We start from the raw sequence: 19,726 nt of genomic DNA, 5'->3' as shown, positions 1-19,726 counted from the left end.
TCTTCTAGGCATTAAGAAGAAGTCAAAACATTAAACTAACTATTGAGTAAAAGTTTAAGGAATATATATATATATATACACACACACACACTGATAGAAATTTCAAGTGGCATCTGCATTCAAACATGAAAATGCATGATAATTGAAGATTTTTTTATTATTATTAGTATTATCTTTTTTTTTAATCTTCTGCTCTGTAAATATATCAATCGCTAACGTAAAAAGATTAACTAGTATATAATAAAAAAATTGCTCAATACTCGGCCAATTCTATAGTCCTTTATCCTGAATTCTAGAAACAATCAATTAGGCCTACTACGCAAGCATTCAAAAGCCAATAGATTGCTAAGCCATAGTCTAATACAGCCCAAAATCTACACCCACTTGATACTCTAAAACCATATCAAAATTGTATTCAGTCTCCTAGCCACAACAAATAAAAAAATAACTTCAATTCCAAGCAAGTTGCCTAACTTCAAAATTTTATTTTTCTTCTAATGAGCAAACAGAAATAATCCTCAATAGCAACTCAATTAAGAGAAACCCAACAAAATCATCATAAAAGCAAAATCTAAATAAGTAGAGAAACAAATTAAACCTAGAGGCAGAGGACAAAATGGGAAGGAACGAGTGTATGTATATACCCGAGAGTGAAATAACAATTTGGAAGGTACCACTTTCGAAAGGAGCTGTGATTGGTCTGATAATGGTACCAGTCAAGTGAGAAAGATTTTCGGACTTAAGAGTGAATCATCCCATTATTTTTTGATGGAGTATTTCCGTTAATGAAACTTTCTCATTGGCAAAGACACTGGAAGATGAGGTCGCAGTCCTGGATTCCATGGTTGGGTTTATTTCCTTTCCTACCTTTCACGATCTCCCCCATTTCTACCTCTTTCCCGATTCTTCTACTCTCCCTCCTCTTTTCTTTTTCTTTTTTTTTTTCCTTTTATCTGCTGGAGGGAGGTGCCAACTATCCAACTTTTTAAATAAATTTCATTTTGGTCATTGAACATTCAAAAAATCCTATTTTCTACTCCAAAACTTCTATAACTTTTCTTTCAAGTCCAAGTTCAAATTAAATTTTTCTCTCCAAAACTTTATAAATTTTATTTCTATTCCTAATAACAACCATATTTAATATTTTCTTCAAAAATTGGGGTGTTACAATTTTGGTCAATAAAATTACAATTTTGGTGGGGTGTTACAACACTACAACATAAAGGGTGCCTTCAACTATATGGGCAAAAGCCCTCTCACCAATGGATAAGAATCCATTCCTCTTGAATTCTATATCATTTCTCCACATTAGGCCAAAGCCTCTCTTCACTGCAATAGGCAAAAGTCCCTCATCAATGGGTTAAGCCAAATCCGCAGCAATTGACAAATCCCTCTCTACAATGGGCGATAGCCTCACTCCATGAGCTGAAAGCCACTCTCTTCAATGGGCAAAAGCCAAATAACCTTTTCCATCATTATCCTATTTATAGTGTTAATTCCCTCAATCCTTATCTGATTAAGAGTCCCACTCAATTTAGGAATAACATTAAAGTAAGAGTTCTACTCATTATAGGAAATATTCCTCTATCCTATTGAAGAACATTTCTTTCACTCAAATTAGGAAATGATCTCTCTCCAAATCCCATTAGGATTTTGAGTTATGATTCTAACAATTTCCACCTTGACTCAAAATCCATCAACCATTATATACCTCAATTTTTTTTGGGTGTCTTCAAATCATCAAATCTCCATGGTTGAGCTTGAACCTTTCAAATCATCAATTCTTTAATCTTCATCTTGGGTGTAACTTGCTTCATTCTTAAAAAAATCTTCACGTCATCAACTATCTTGATTTTGCATCAAGAGCTCCACCTTAATTTCAACTCTCCACCACCACCATTATTGCATGTGCGATTTTTTACACGTCGCAACAGCTCCACCTTCAACCAAACTCACTAAAATCATCCCCATGCTCTGATACAAATTTTTTGTGCATTGCGAAAGCGTGTAAACTGCAAAAAAAAAAAAATAAAGTAAACATACAAAACACTAATATTTACATAGTTCACTCTCTCAACATAGGGTTACATCCACGGGCATGCCATCTTCCACTATCAACAATAATAAATCATCATCACAAGCTCATAGCTATACTACCCATCAACCCAATTACACCCAAGAGAATCAAGACTACATCAAACTACTCATAGTAATATATTAGTTAGCCCATCTCAGTCTCCTTTAGACATAACCCAATATATTTACTATTACAATACTACACCACAAAGGGTGCCTTCAACTATATGGGCAAGAGTTCTCTCACCAATGGACAAGAATCCCTTCCTCTTGAATTCTATGTTCTTTCTCCACATTAGGCTGAAGCCTCTCTTTACTGCAATGGGCAAAAGCCCCTCATCAATGGGCAGAGCCAAATCCGCAACAATTGACAAAGCCCTCTCTACAATGGGCGACAACCTCACTCCATGAGCTAAAAGTCACTCTCTTCAATGGGCAAAAGCCACTCTCTTCAATGGGCAAAAGCCAAATAACATTTTCCATCATTCTCTCAATCCTTATATGATTAAGAGTCCCACTCAATTTAGGAATAACATTAAAATAAGAGTTTCTACTCATTATAGGAAATATTTCTCTATTCTATTAAAGAATATTTCTCTCCCACTCAAATTAGGAAAAGATCTCTCTCTAAATTCTATTAGGATTTTGAGTTATAATTCTAACATTTTTAAATAATATTATAACTTATTTTATTTTCTTTTAAACTAGTATGTGTTTTATTTTGTCCACTTCGAAAGTAAATTTTTTTAGCTAGTATAAGTTACTTGACTCTATTGAAAATAAATCCCAATTCGTTGTTTATAATTTTGAGATTCCATATAATTATATAATTATGTAAAAAAGCTTAAGATGTTTCTAATTTTAACATTTGGAGACTAAAAATTTTTATCGTCTCCTATACTTGTACCCTTAACTCACACTTCAAGGACGAAATATATAATTGTCCCCTATATTTGAGATTTTTTTTTTATTTTTAATTATGATAGAAAAGTCATCCCCAATTCTAAATGGTAATTCAATTAGGGACAAAAAATATATTGATCCCCTATAATATTAAAAAATTATGATTTGAGGACCATAAAAAAAAATTGATCCCCAAAAATGGGCCCCTATACTCACTTTTTTTGTATTGAAATATAATCGTAGCATTAGAATTGCTCATTTATGTTATTGACTTATTAATTAGGCATTATGATATGGGTTTTTTTATTTATATATTTGTTGGGAATAAATCTGAAGTTTTCTTTCAATATGGAATTCTACTCCTCTCATTATTAGGGTTTTATATTCTCCCCTTAGAAGATTTTTTTTTTTTTAGCAATTGAATGGACTATTTAATAGATTAAAATTAAATTATTGATTTCTTGTAGTTAGAGACTTTAAAACTTCAGGCATAATAACGATATTCTATTATCAAAATCAGATAGTGAGACTTGTTATTTCATAAATATTTAATTATTTAATCTTTTCTCTGAGTTACAAAAATAATAAGTTCTCAAAATTGTAGTATTGCAAAAGGCTTTTAATCATTTAAAATAAAAAAAAAATATTAATTACTATCCAAAAAATTATTATACTCTACCTAGATTATTTTTTATAAATATTTTTTTTTCTTTGTGAGAAAATTATGTTGTGTTTATTTTATAATTTTTATTAATAAATTATGAAATTTTTATTTAAAAAACAAAATAAGATGCATATGAAATGATTGAATTAATTTTGAAGATAAACCTTTTTCCTTTCCCATTTTGGCTTGTCCTTTGTTGTTTCCCATATGCTTTGCCATCCCATTATGGTATTTGGCAGATATTTTTTGGAGGCACATCTAATTTTTCACTAATTAATACAAAATTATTTTGCTCTTAACCACTATCAGTAAAATATATAAAAACAACTTTAGGCAAACTTGTTCTCCTTTAGGAGAAATTATTTATCCTTTTTTTTTGTTATTTACTATAGATTAGGAAAGAGACACTCGTTTAATGTAATTTTAATGGGGTTAGGAGTGCGACCCATTACGCACTTCTCGGTTTCGATGTTATTTTGGCCTATGTACTGCATGTATATTTTATTTTTCAATCGCTATAAATTATCATCTTAATTATTTTTTTTAAATAATAATTTATTTATTAATATATTTTTATAATATATATATTAAAAATAAACTTTATTTATTTTGAAACTAATTTAGTTACACAAATTATTTAATTTTTAATAAAATAATATAAGTAGAAGATATATTTAAAAAATTAAATAAAATTTATTACATCAATTATATTATTTTAATTTATATGAAAATAAAAATATATTTATCTTCGCGAAATATAGGAAGTAATAATTAAAGCTCTTTCTTGCCATCATATATGTTTCATATGCTCCTGTTTATTAAAATTAAAAAATTCAGAGAAAAAAATGATCAAATATATTCAATTTGGAAAATTGAAAATAATTTCAATACAGCTGATTGTATGATTATTGTGCTTTTCGTCCTTAAAATTTGTTAACAATTGTTTGGCGGATTTTGTATGTGTAGAAATAACAAATCCTGCACTTTGACTAACTTGGTTCATGTGTAATTTATGCATTAAATATAATAATAGTAATACTAATAATAATTAAAGTTGGGACTTGAAAATTAAGAGATTCTTAATTTTGTTGTTTATCAACTGGATCTCACAGTTTTGCTTTTTGAATTTTTTTAATTCAAAAGCACACTGTTCAGGCTAAAAGCTTGTTACCTTATATGGTCTTTTATCTTTTTCTTCCTTTTCGACGTGGGACTCAGTTCATTCATGACTCTCTTGCTTGGATAAAGCCTAACGGAGACTATGCTACCACGCCGCGCACTACATTTCTAATGGGATGTTACATAATTGATTATTTTAGCTTTGTAAAAACATGCATTAATTATTCCTTTAAAAATAAAAAATCAATTGGCGCTGCTATGCTATCTATGTTACGAAGAGGTAAAAATAAATACATATATATATAGTGTGGTTCTTGTTTCATTATATAAAGGAGGGTGATATTGGCACTCCGGCCACGCCCTTCTTCTAAATAGCTTCTTTCCCATATATAAAAGGATAATTTCTAATCCCTTTGATTAGAATCATCTGGATCTGGTAGCCCTTGCTTTATCAGGTACGCACCTTTTAATATGCGGCAAACTGGTTTGATGAAAACGACAAAGAATTTTTCCTTTTAAAAACAAAAAAGAAGTATGGGCTTTTATTTATTTAATTAAAATTTTTTGTTGAGCCTTATTGAATTTAGAGAGCTCAATTAGGTTTTTTTTAGTAAAACAAATTCCTAATAAATTTATTGAAATTTAATTAAATATTTTTTACTTTTTAAAATTATTTTCTCCAATAAATATGTTATATATATGATTATCTATTTTTAATGCTTCTAAATATATCTCACATTCATACAAATTTTTTATCATCGGGTTCCTCATAACCTCAATGTGCATTCCCACAAGGTCACAAAAATGGGGTCTACAACCAAATTAATACAACACATTTAGAATTCACTGATTTTCTCCCTAAAGGAGGAATTAACCATATGGTTAATGATGGATTTCTCCCTTAATTAATGATGTATTAATCATATGGTAAATGATGGAAGTATTTGAGATTAAATAATGTTTCTTATTTTAGTTCACATGTTTCTTTATGAATTTAGAATTTTTTTATGTAATGTTTCCCTAAATTTATTTCCTTACAATATATTCTTATGCTATTTATCTTGTTTAATGAAGAAACATATGGTTTTTCATTTAATTGGATCAAAAATTAATAGTGAGGATATATGTCTCGTAGACTAGGGGTGTGCAAACGGTCAGTTCGGTTCCAAACCGAACCGAATCGATAAAATAGAAAACCAAAAATCAAAAATTTTAAAAACCTAACCAAACCGATTAATAAGAGAAAATCGAATCGAATCAAACCGATAAATATCAGTTCGATTCGATTTTAAACCGATCAAACCGAAATTTATAAATTGAGCATTTGATTTCCAACTGGGTCCAGTTTGATTTTAAACTGATCAAACCTAAATCTTAGGGTTCGGTTCGATTTTCTTTGATTTCCTTGATATATATATATATATATATATATTAACAATTTCGGTTCGTTTTTTTTTTATTTTTATGAAAATAACCGAACCAAACCGATTAACCGAAATTATCAAAATTATAAACCGAACCGAACCGATTAAATTTTAAAACTGAATCGATTGAACTAAATTGACTCCTTGGGTTCGATTTTTCAGTTTAAACCGAAAACTGCTCTCCCCTATCGTAGACAGTGTAGCCACACACACCATATTTAATGAAAAAAAATGTTTTTTCTAATTTGATTATGAAGCAAACATATATTTATACTATATTTGGCAGTACGAAATTAATTTAGGGGTCAAGAAGAGCTAATATATCATTGCTCAGAGGAACAAAATTCACTATAAATGATGCATTATTCTCCCCTAAATCTCAAAGGAATTTATCAAGTTTTAAAGATATTCGATTTAATGAATATCATATTGAGATAATGTATAAGGAAAATACAAAGTATCTTTGCATTACCCCTATTATTTTTGGAAAAAAATATTTGTTGGAAAAATTACCCTCTTTGTCCTCTAGATTGTACTATACAAAAAATTATTATGATTAAAATACATGCTATAGTAAACTCAAAGTTAATTGATGTAAACCTGAAGTTTATTAATCAAAGTAACCTTATTGTTTGGCGTGATCAGTTTGGCTATCCTGGATCAATTATAACGCAAAATATTATGGAGATTTCATGTGGTCATTTATTAAAACCTAAAAGGTTTTTCAATTCAATGATTTCTCATACATTTTTTGTTCTCAAGAAAAAATTAATTATTAGGCCATCACCAACTAAACTTGGATTTGAATCTCCTGTATTTTTAGAATGTATTCAAGGTGATATATGAAGCCCTATACATCCACCATGTGGACCATTCATATATTTTATGGTTTAATTGATGTATGAATTAAATGGTCACATTTATGTTACTATCATCTCACAATTTGGCATTTGCAAGATTGCTTGCACAAATAATTCACCTACGAGCATATTTTCCTGATTATGCAATCAAGATAATTTGTCTTGATAATGTTAATGAATTTACATTTTATTGCATGTCGATGAGAATAATTATTGAACATCCTATAGCTCATGTTCGCACACAAAATGGTTTGGCATAATCATGTATTAAATGACTACAATTGATTACAAAGCCATTAGTTATAAGAACAAACTCCCTATTTCTATTTTGGGACATGATATTCTGCATACAACAACATTTATATGCATCAGGCCAACATCTTATCATAAGTTCTCCCACTTACAATCAGTTTTGGGTCAAAAACCAAATATTTCTCATTTAAGAATTTTTAGATGTGCGGTATATTATTCCAATTGCTCCACCACAAATGCACTAAGATAGGCCTCAAATGAGGTTGGGAATATGTTAGGTATGAGTCTCCATCTGTAATTAAATATCTTGAGCATTTGACACGAGATTTATTTACTACCAGATTTGCTGATTATCACTTTAATGAATCAATTTTCTCGATATTAGGGCAAAAAAAAAGTAGTCAGATAAGCAAATTAATTGGCAAAAATTATCATTATCACATCTTGATCCTCATACTAGGCAGTGTGAACTAGAAGTTCAAAAGATAATCCATTTGCAAAACATTGCTTATTAATTACCAGACACATTCACTGAACCAAAGAGAGTAATTAAATCTCACATACCAGCTGCCAATTCTCCTATTAGGATTAAAGTCCTTGGAGGATAAACTACATGTCCCAATGAGTCTACAGTAGAAGAGCAAACTCCAGTAGAGAAAACTCTCGAAGAGAATCTAGACATGACTAATAAATTTTTAAAAGTAATTTAGGTACTTGAAAGTAATGAAAATGAAGAGATTTCAATAAATTATATCATGTTGGGACAAAGATGGAATCGATGAAATAAACATCGATGATATTTTTGCATGTAATGTAGCATTTAATATGGTGAAAGATGATGAGGATCATGAACCTAAATCTGTAGAAGAATATAGACGTAGAAATGATTGGTCAAAATGGAATGACGCAATCAAGGCAGAATTAAATTGAATTGAGAAATGTAAAGTTGTTGGATCTATTGTGTGGAACCAGAAGATGTTCAGCTAGTGGGATATAAATGGGTATTTTTATGAAAAAATGAAATGAGAAAAAAAAAGGAAATCATAAGATATAAAGCATGACTTGTTGCATAAGATTTCTCACAAAGACTTTACATTGATTATGAGGAACATATTCTCTTGTGATGGATGCAATTGCATTTTGCTATTTGCTTAGTATGTCAATTCATAAAAACCTTAAAATGCATTTAATGGATATAGTGATTTCATATTTATATGGCTCACTTGACAAAGATGTATCTATGAAAATCCTTGAAGGATTCAAGTTGCTTGAAGCACAAAAATCAAATTCTCGAGAACTTTATTCAATTAAATTATATAAAACTCTATATGGATTAAAGTAATTTGGACACACATGGTATAATTGCCTTAGTGAACATTTATTGAAAAAAGGCTATAAAATGATCTTACATATATGTCCATGCATTTTCATAAAAGGATTGGGATCTGAATTTTCCATTGTTGCAATTTATGTTGATGAATTAAATGTCATTAGATCTCCTGAAGAGCTTTCCAAAAGTATAGAATTTTTGGACAAAGAATATGAGATGAAAGACCTTGGAAAGATAAAAGTTTTGTCTCGGTTTGTAGATTGAAAATTTTAAAATGGCATATTTATCCATCAATCAACTTACATAACCAAGGTATTAAAATGATTCTACATGGATAAAGCCCATCCATTGAGCTTACCAATGGATGTGAGGTCACTTGATAAGAAAAAAGACTTTTTCTGACATCGAGGAAATAATGAGGAACTCCTTAGTCCTAAAATATCATATCCTAGTGCAGTGGATGCTCTAATGTATCTTGCTAGTCATACTCGACCTGATATAGCTTTTTCTGTAAATTTGATAAGTGCATAATTTATTAATTTTACTCCCATCACATTTAGTATTTTTAATGTGTTTTTATGTTTAATTCAGTTGGTTAAGTATAGTTATCTATTAGGCATATGTTTAGAGAGTTGTTGAAATAATTGTGTTAAATGGAGAAATTTGACTCTTGCTATATTTTTTAGGGTTTTGGTGAAGTTCCAGAGCAATATAGTGTGGAAGGAAGCTTGGAAAGGTTGAAGAATTGAGAAGCATTGTTGATACAAAGTACACGGGTCGTGTAAGCACAACCATGGACCTGTGTAACATTTTGCCAGAAGAAATCCAGAGAACCGAGGAAGAAACGAAGTACACGGGCCATGTAATTTGACCCGTGTAAATCCTGGAGACCCGTGTAACTTTTTGTGCCAATGCGAGATAGACCCACTCAGCTCCAGTAAGTTAGTGATACACGGGCCGTGTATCCGTCGACAGTTAGATTCCTAATTTTGCTCCAGTTGCAGTTTTTGACAGAGACTCTAAAAAACCTAACCCTAGACCATTTATTATAAATAGAGGAGATAGCAGCTGACTCAGAGAACATTCAGACGCCTCCAAAATCATTCAGCAGCCTCTCCATTCATCTTTTAGAATTCTTCTTTATTTTTCTGTAAGCCATGAGTGGCTAAGTTTTTAATTCAGTTCAAGGGATTCAAGTTCTTTTGCTTGATTTGTGAGACCAGGTTCTTAATTTAATTTATGTCTTTTTGAATATCTATTGTTTTCTGATTTATTTGTCTTTGACCTATTGAATGATTTGCGAAAAATGTCTATTAATTGATTGTTTGATGAGATCAATTGCTAGTTCATCTTCATAATTTGTAATTATTGTGTAAGATTAAACATAAGTAGCAATTAGGTTTTATTGATTTTGATCCCAGTTTTCGATAATAACCTAAGGAAATAATAGGGTGGATTAAATGATTTATGCTTCATAAATTATTGTTCAGCTTAACTACTTTTTCTTAAAGCAGTTATTAATTTGATGAGGATTGCTTAATACCAACTCAGTTAATAATTAGAGTCAATAAGAGTGTTAAGCTCGATTTGATGAGTATAGGGAAGTCAGGGGTTTACCTCGTTATTTGATAAATCTACGTTAAGTATTCAATAAGAGATAATTGTATTTTTTTTTTTGTCTATGATCAAATCAATGCATTAGAATGAGAATTGCCTTGGACTAAAGTTTGTTTAAATTGAGATTTTCGTATTTAGTTCTTGAATTTCTGATTTCTTCTAATTTTGTGTTATAAAACCCCCTCAATCTTTGTCTCTTTCGTTTTCCATTACACAAGTGCATGAAATTTAATAATTTAGTCTCTAGGGTTCAACCTTGATTTACCACTTGCTACAGAAAAAATATTTCATAATTGGTAATTTCAGTTAATTTAATTTCTGATGGATTCGACACCCATCAAGAATTTTGGTGCTGTTGCTGGGGACTGAAATTCATTAGATTTCGTGTAGTGTTAGGGTATTTTGTTATTAATTTTGTTTGTGAAGTGTTATTATTTTCAGGTTTTTGGAAAAAAATTTTATGGTGTTACTATTCATTAAATATTTTGGTTGAATTTGGAAGATGGCCTATGCCTATTTTGAAGGAAACGACACTCTGATCAAGACCAGTCAATCAGTAGGATTCCTTAGCCCCACCCTCTTGAGGCCAAATTCAATTGTTTTCTAGGGTTTTGAGGCATTTTTCTATTTTTACTTTGATTTCTTCTGTTTATGACAAGAACTTCTCAATCTGGTGAGTTGATCTTTGATCCAGAAGTAGAAAAAATAGCTAAGCAGTTGAGAAAATTGGCTAAGCAAGGTAGGCTAATTTCGAGTACATCTGAAGGAGTCCAATCTCCAAAGGAGCTAAGTTCGGATTCGAATTCGGATTCAGAGTCAAATTTCGAAAATGAAACCATGGCTGCTAGAACTCTGAAAGAGATGGCTGCTCCTGATCTAAACCAACAGCCTTTCTGTATTCAATACCCTGCTTTAAATATTGCTTTTGAGTTGAAATCTGGACTAATCCATTTATTACCTAAGTTTCATGGTCTTGCAGGTGAGGATCCACATAAGCATTTAAAAGAATTTCATGTTGTGTGTTCCAGCATGAATCCTCAAGGAGTTTCAGAGGATCAGATCAAGCTTAGGGCTTTCCTTTTCTCACTGGAGGGCACAGCTAAGGATTGGTTATATTACCTTCCTTCTGGATCTGTCAACTCATGGAATGGGATGAAGCAGATATTTTTGAAGAAGTATTTTCTTGCTTCTCGTGCTGCCAACATAAGAAAAGAAATTTGTGGAATCCGACAGTACAATGGAGAGAGCTTGTATGAGTACTGAAAGAGATTTAAGAAGCTGTGCGCAAGCTGTCCCCATCATCAAATAAGTGAGTAGCTGTTAATTCAATATTTCTATGAGGGACTTCTACCAATGGGCCACAGTATGATAGATGCTACTAGTGGAGGAGCTTTGGTTGACAAGACACCAGAAGAGGCAAGGAGGCTGATTGCTAACAATTGCAGCAAATTCTCAGCAATTTGGAATGAGAATGGATCACTCACCCATGAAGGTTAATGAGGTAAGTACATCTACCCTTGAGAAACAGATTTCTGATTTAACTTCTTTAGTGAGGCAGTTGGCTGTAGGGAACATGCAAACTGTTAAGGTATGTGAAATTTGTTCGGGTTTGGGTCATGCTACTGACATGTGTCCTGCGTTACAAGAGGATGAATCCATGCAACACGTTAATGCAGTAGGAAATTATGGACAGCCACAACACAGGTATGATCCCTTTTCCAATATTTATAATCCAGGATGGCGAGATCATCCTAATCTGAGTTATGGGAATCAACCGGTGCAAAACCGATACCAGCAGCAGAGACAAGTGAATCTACCACCTCTACCTCCTTCAAATCAAAGTATATCACTTGATGAAATTGTTAAGGCTTTGGCTAACAATACCCAACAGTTTCAACAGGAGACCAGAAATAGCATTCAAAATATAGAGAGGTAGATTGGTCAGTTAGCCTCATCTGTGAGTAAGCTAGAAGCTCAAGGTTCTGGAAGGCTTCCATCACAAATAGTCATAAACCCAAGAGAAAATGCGAGTGCTATACTGTTACGAAGTGGGAAAGAAGTTGATAATCAGACTCCACATGAGTTAATAAAAAAGAAGAAGCAAGGAGAAAAAGAGTCTGAAGAGTCTGAAGTTGAGGTAAATACTGAACCCAAACTAAATAAGGTTAATAATTCTATTCTTCCTCCATTAAAAGGCAGGTTGGCTAAGACTAAGAAAGAAGAACAAGAGAAAGAAATTTCGGAGACTTTCAGAAAGGTGGAGGTGAATATACCTTTACTTGATGCGATCAAACAAGTTCCCAAGTATGCTAAATTCCTTAAGGAATTATGCACTATAAAGCGCAATTTGAGGAATAATGAGAAGATCAGTGTGGGGGAAAATGTGTCGACATTAATTCAGTAAAAATTACCCCCTAAGTATAAGGATCCAGGTTCATTTTCTATTCCCTGCAGAATAGGTGATTCTAAATTTGAACGTGCAATGACAAATTTAGGAGCATCTATTAATGTTATGTCAAATTCAGTTTTTCAAACTTTAAATTTGGGTCCTTTAAAAGAAAACAGTGTCATTATTTAATTAGCTGATCGTTCTAATGCTTACCCATTGGGAGTAGCTGAGGATGTGTTAGTGCAGGTTGGAGAGTTGATTTTTCCTATAGATTTTTACATTCTGGATATGGAGGATGATAGTGCTCTCTTATCAAATTTAGCTTTTATTTTGTTTAGAAGACCTTTCCTAAAAACTGCCAAGACAAAAATTGATGTGGATGAGGGTACCTTAACTATGGAGTTTGATGGAGAGACTATTAAATTTAATATCTTTGATTTCATGAAGTATCCTGCTGATGATCATTCTGTCTTTTCTGTCTTTTCCATTGATGTTGTTGATACATTTGTGCAGGATATTTTTGAGTTAAGCATGGAGGATGAGTTAGAAAGAAAATCACATTTACATGAATTAGAGGAAATTCACCTTAAGGCTTATGAAAATTCTAGGATCTGTAAAGAAAAGACAAAGGCATTCCATGACAAACTAAGGAAGTAGTTTGTGATTGGGCAAAAAGTTTTATTGTATAATTCCATATTGAAGCTGATGCCTGGTAAGTTGTGTTCTCGTTGGATTGGACCCTTTGTTGTTACTAATGTGTTTCCTTATGGTGCAGTTGAAATTCAAAGTTTAGGAACTAACAAAGTATTCAAGGTCAACGGTCATGAACTCAAGCCATTTTATGAGGGGTTTCAGGAGCATTCAGTGGATTAAGGAGCTTTGCCATGTCGAGCTAACGACATTAAACAAAGGCGTTTCTTGGGAGGCAACCCATGGGAGGCTTGTTAGCCACAATCAGATTTGTTTTCTTTTCCTTATTTTATTTTATTGTCTAGCATTTTTTTTTCTTTTCTTTTGCATTTGGGCTTTACATTGGGGACAATGTAAGTTTTAAGTGTGGGAGAGGAGAAATTTGTTGCTTTAATTTAAAAAAAAAATAAATAAAATAAAATAAAATTTGTTCTCATAAGCTTGATTCATAATTCTATATTAACTCTCGGAGAGAAGTGCTTTGTCCTTGAAATGACTTTTCTATTTTAGATTAAATTTTTGAGATTTTAGTCAAGGTAATAGTAACTTTAATGATGGATTTTCCCTATTCTCCATACGAGAGAGCAAATTTTTTTTTCTGCATAAATCATTTAGGCTTGATTTAATGGTGAAATGATTAGTTATGTGTGCTTTAAACTAGTGTCATGCATATTTCAGAACTTTATTTAATCTATCAGGACACTTTATAATATGCATAAATTGGAGAAAATAAAAGGTTGAACTTGGAAATTGCTACGCTATTTTAGTTAAGCAAACTAACCAGGGGTCTTCATGAACCCCATGTCAATTATCAAGCCAAAAGCTAGCTAGGATATTAGCAAGGTACTTTTCTGAAGGTGATGGTTGAAAAAATAAATAAATAAATAAAATAAAATAACTGTGATAATAGAGAAGTACCAATTTCAAATATAAAAAAGGGGCATTTCTACATCCTCTAAGATTTGCAAAGAGCTATAATTATTGCGCCTTGATAAATTAACCTTGTGTTTTGGTATGTATTAACTTAAAATTTTATGAAACTTTAATTGTGTGAGCTTAATTGATTTAAAGCCTTTTGTTTTGTGTTGGAAAATTGTTGATGTATTGGTATGGTGTTGATGGAATTTGTTGCGATGGTTATTACCTTACTTGCCTCTTCTTTCAAATTTTTAATCTTTTGTTAAAGAATGATTGTGATAGGTTGAAGTTAAGGAACTTCTAAGTGGAGTTGATTGGGAATTTAAGTCATGCTTGAGGACAAGCATGGAATAAGTGTGGGGGAATTTGATAAGTGCATAATTTATTAATTTTACTCTCATCACATTTAGTGTTTTTATGTTTAATTCAGTTGGTTAAGTATAATTATCTATTAGGCATATGTTTAGATTGTTGAAATAATTGTGTTAAATAGAGAAATTTGACTCTTGCCGTATTTTTCAGAGTTTTGGTGAAGTTCCGGAGCAATATAGTGTGGAAGGAAGCTTGGAAAGGTCGAAGGATTGAGAAGCATTGTTGATACAAAGTACACAAGTCGTGTAAGCACAACCATGGACTCGTGTAACATTCTGCCAGAAGAAATCCAGAGAACTGAGGAAGAAACGAAGTACACGGGCTGTGTAATTTGACCCGTGTAAATCCTGGAAACCCGTGTAACTTTTTGTGCCAATGCGAGATAGACCCACTCAGCTCCAGTAAGTTACACGGCCCTGGGCCATGTATCCGTCGACAGTCAGATTCCTAATTTTGCTCTAGTTGCAGTTTTTGATAGAGACTCTAAAAAACCTAACCCTAGACCATTTATTATAAATAGAAGAGATAGTAGCCGACTCAGAGAGCATTCAGACGCCTCCAAAATCATTCAGCAGCCTCTCCATTCATCTTTTAGAATTCGTCTTTATTTTTCTGTAAGCCATGAGCGGCTAAGTTTTTAATTCAGTTCAAGGGATTCAAGTTTTTTTGCTTGATTTGTGAGACTAGGTTCTTAATTTAATTTATGTCTTTTTGAATATCTATTGTTTTCTGATTTATTTGTCTTTGATCTATTGAATAATTTGCTAAAAAAGCCTATTAGTTGATTGTTTGATGAGATCAATTGCTAGTTCATCTTCATAATCCGTAATTGTTGTATGAGATTGAACATAAGTAGCAATTAGGTTTTATTGATTATGATCCCAGTTTTCAATAATAACCTAAGGAAATAATAGGGTGGATTAAATGATTTATGCTTCATAAATTGTTGTTCAGGTTAACTACTTTCTTTTCTTAAAGCATTTATTAATTTGATAAGGATTGTTTAATACCAACTCAGTTAATAATTAGAGTCAATAAGAGTGCTGGGCTTCAATTGATGAGTATAGGGAAGTCAGGGGTTTACCTCGCTGTTTGGTAAATCTACGTTAAGTATTCAATAAGAGATAATTGTATTTCTTTTGTCTATGATCAAATCAATGTATTGGAATGAGAATTACCTTGGACTGAAGTTTGTTTAAATTGAGATTTTTATATTTAGTTCTTGAATTTCTGATTTCTTCTGATTTTGTGTTACAAAACCCCCTCAATCTTTGTCTCTTCCGTTTTCCATTTCACAAGTGCACGAAATTTAATAATTTAGTCTCTAGGGTTCGACCTGGATTTACCACTTGCTACAGAAAAAATATTTCATAATTGATAATTTCAATTAATTTAATTTCTGGTGGATTCGACACCCATCAAAATTTGTTAGCAAGATATAATTTTGTTCCAACTTGAAGACATTGTAATGGTGTTAAGCATATATTTCAATATCTTCGAGGTAAAATGGATGTGGATTTATATTATAATAACATTTTACAATCATATTTGATTGGTTATGCAAATATAGGTTATTTATTTGATCTATATGATAGTGGATCCCAGACAAGTTATATATTTATGTAGAGGTATAATTATTTTATGGCATTCTATAAAACAAACTATACCTACTACTTCTTCTAATTATACAAAAATTTTAGCAATTCATGAAATAATTTGAGAATGTGTCTGGTTGGGATATTATTAATTCAACATATTCAAAGTAATGGTCTACCTACTGAAAAGGAAGTTCTAATCATTTTATATGAAGACAATACTGCATATATAAATTAGTTAAAAGAAGGATATATTAAAGGAGACAGGATAAAATGCATTTCTCCAAAATTCTTCTTCACTCATGATTTTAAGAAGAATGGTGAATTTATATTCAACAAATTCGCTCAAGCGATCATTTTGCTAATATGCTTACCAAAGCACTTCCAACTACAAGTTTCAAAAAAATGGTGAACAAAATTGGGATGCGAAGACTTAAAGATCTTAAGTGATATCTTCATAAGGGGGAGTTAATACGCACTGTACTTTTTTTTCCCTTTAATGTGATTTTTTCCTATTGGTTTTCTCAGTAAAGGTTTTTAATGGGACAATATTCTTCATGTATTTTATAAAATAATAATGTACTCTTTTTTCCATCACTAGAATTTTTTTTCCCACAGTGTTTTTTTCCTAGTAAAGTTTTAATGAGGCATATTCTTTGTGAAATGAACATCCACGGGAGAGTATTATAAGTACATATTTATAATGGATGTCCATTTCTATTTTTGATAAATCCATTTATCTTCTCTATAAATTTATTTAATAGACCATTTAATAATATATCTCTTGAGATGTAATTTGTATGTTATAAATAGGTTTCCTTAACCCTATAATGATAATCATTTTTTTGGATTCATCTTCCGTCCATATAATAAAATTCTCTCTATTCTCTGTCTATATTTTTCTTATCTTTGATTGCTGTTATTTTTATAACAACTATTAATTTGATATTTGTTTTGGGTTGATTTGTAATGAATAGAATTCAATATATATATATATATATACTCACACTTAGAGGCAGAGTTAGGAAATTGAGTCAGTGAGATCAATTTTTTTTATAATTTATTTACAAATAAAAAAATATTATATAGAATAATAAATCATCTATTGAGAGAAAATAATAATAATAATAATAATATATGAAAATTTTCTATATGTAACAACAATAAAGTAAAAATTTTTAAAAAATAATTTCATAACATAATAAATTTTTGCTATAAGTTTAAATTTATCATTGTTATTGACAAGTTTTTATTTTTTGTAAGCATTATATGATCTCTTTATTATCAATTTTTCTATCAGAGACATCTTTTTTAATAATTATTAAATAATTTAATTATTTCCAATTCAATTCAGTAGTAGGTGTATAAAATATATGCACCAGTAAGTATTCATTGTATTGAAAGTAGGTACAAATAGAGATACAAGATAAGTTTGTTACAAAGATAAAATCTATCTATACAATGGTTATCTACAGCTTGTACATGGGTAAGATAAAGAATAACAGTTACAAAAGATAAAGAATAACAGTTACAAGGATTTATCCCTATCACGCCCTGTCAGTTCACGCGAGGTTATGATTGAATTGTAAGCTTAGGATAGAGAAGCTCATGGCGACTTTTGGTCACAGCTTTAGTAAGTAAATCTGCTAGTTGGCCTTTAGATGAAATATGGCGAATGAAAAGCTCCTTTTTGGCTACCATGTCACGAACGAAATGAAATTCGACTTCAATATGTTTTGTCCATGAATGGAAGACTGGATTTACTGATAAGTATGTGGCGCCAATATTATCACACCAAAGGATAGGAGTGGCAGTCGGATAATCAATTTCATGAAGCAAGGATGTCAGCTATTTAATTTCACCGATATTCAGCTTCGGTAGAGGATTTGGCTACCGTAGATTGCTTTTTGGAACTCCAACTGATTAAATTGCATCCCATAAATACAGTATATCCCGAAGTAGACTTGTGATCATTAAGATTACTTGCCCAATCCGAGTCTGAATAGACATGAATATTTAGGTTGGTTGACTTGGTTAGATGCAGCCCATGAGTTTGGGTACCTTTTAAGTAACGTAATATTCTCGTCACAGCTATCCAATGAATGTCCTTTGGATCATGCATGAATTGAGAAACACAATTGACTACGAAGCAAATATCTAGTCTAGTAAGAGAAAGGGCTTTTTACCATATGGGTGCATTGAAAAAAATAAATAATCAAAGAGGGGTGAGTTTTGAGAAAATTCCTAAAAAGAGATGAATATTAGTGGGACGCTAATAAATTAATATTTTGTATTTCATTTATAATTTTTATATTGAAACGTTACTTATAGTAATGTTTTAATATTGGGACAAACGTAGTGAATCTTGAAATGCTAATAAAAATAGTGTTTTATCAAATTTAACTCCACAGACATACTTTTTGAGTAAATATTACTTAGACGTCATTTATAATAGCATCCAAGCTTTTCAAATTTTTTTCATATTATTTTAATTTTTGAGACGTTAATAAAAATGGCGTTTTGTCAAATTTAGCTCCATGGACGCCATTTATAATGACGTCCAAGCTTTGCCAATTTTTTTTATATATTATTTTAATTTTAATTTTAAAAAGCATTTATTTAAATATTATATTATTATTGTTGCTATTATTATTATTTTATAATTTTTTTATTATACAAATTATTCTATTATATATTATTTTATTATTATAATATCCAATTAGTCATAGTTTCAATTCGATTTCGATACAGTTCTAATTCTGATTCTAGTTCATTCTTAGTAAAGAACCAAAGCAGATTCGACATAATTCCTATCAATTTTGTATAATTTTAGATTCGATTCGAAATCCTTAAAAATTATGCATAGCCTTAATTTTTATTACTATCTAAATGTTATTTTTATTCGCACCCATAAAAAAAACAAAATGATATAATAATAATAATAAATAAATTTATAAGATATAATAACAAATATATGTAATAAAAAAAAATTCAAATATTATAATAATAAAATAATATATAATAGAATAATCTATATAATAAAAAAATTTATAAAATAATAATAATAATAATATAATACATAATACATAAAATTTAAATAAATAATTTCTAAAATTAATGTAAAAAAATTCTGCAAAGTTTGGACTGTTTCAATATAAAAATTATAAATTAAATACAAAACGTAAATTTGACTAACGTCCCATTGATATTCACCTCTTTTTGCTAATTTTCTCAAAGCTCACCACTCTTTGATTAATTATTTTTTTTCAATGCGCCCGTACGGTAAAAAGCTCTAAGAGCAAGATATTGCAAGCCACCAAGTATACTTCTATACAGTGTTGGATTAGAGAATGAAGCACCAGAGTGCACACTGAGTTTAGTTTTGGGATAGTAGGAGTAGAGATGCACTTACGTTGATCCATTTGTGCCTTACATAATAAATCACTAACATATTTAGCCTGGGTCAAGAACAAACTGGTGGATGTCCTTGTAGCTTTGATTCCAAGAAAATAATCCA

General features: G+C 30.8%; 1 non-coding gene across 1 annotated transcript; it reads right to left on the bottom strand.

The window, feature by feature from the left end:
* Positions 1–11,445: 11,445 nt before the first annotated feature.
* Positions 11,446–11,552, bottom strand: LOC131182680 (small nucleolar RNA R71). The gene has a single exon (XR_009150941.1). It is a non-coding gene; the product is annotated as a small nucleolar RNA R71 (small nucleolar RNA).
* Positions 11,553–19,726: the final 8,174 nt, after the last annotated feature.

Source organism: Hevea brasiliensis, chromosome 8 (genome assembly GCF_030052815.1).
Source record: "Hevea brasiliensis isolate MT/VB/25A 57/8 chromosome 8, ASM3005281v1, whole genome shotgun sequence".
NCBI lineage: Eukaryota > Viridiplantae > Streptophyta > Magnoliopsida > Malpighiales > Euphorbiaceae > Hevea > Hevea brasiliensis.
The sequence above is the reverse complement of the archived record's forward strand: the minus strand, read 5'-3'. Positions and strand labels throughout refer to the sequence as shown.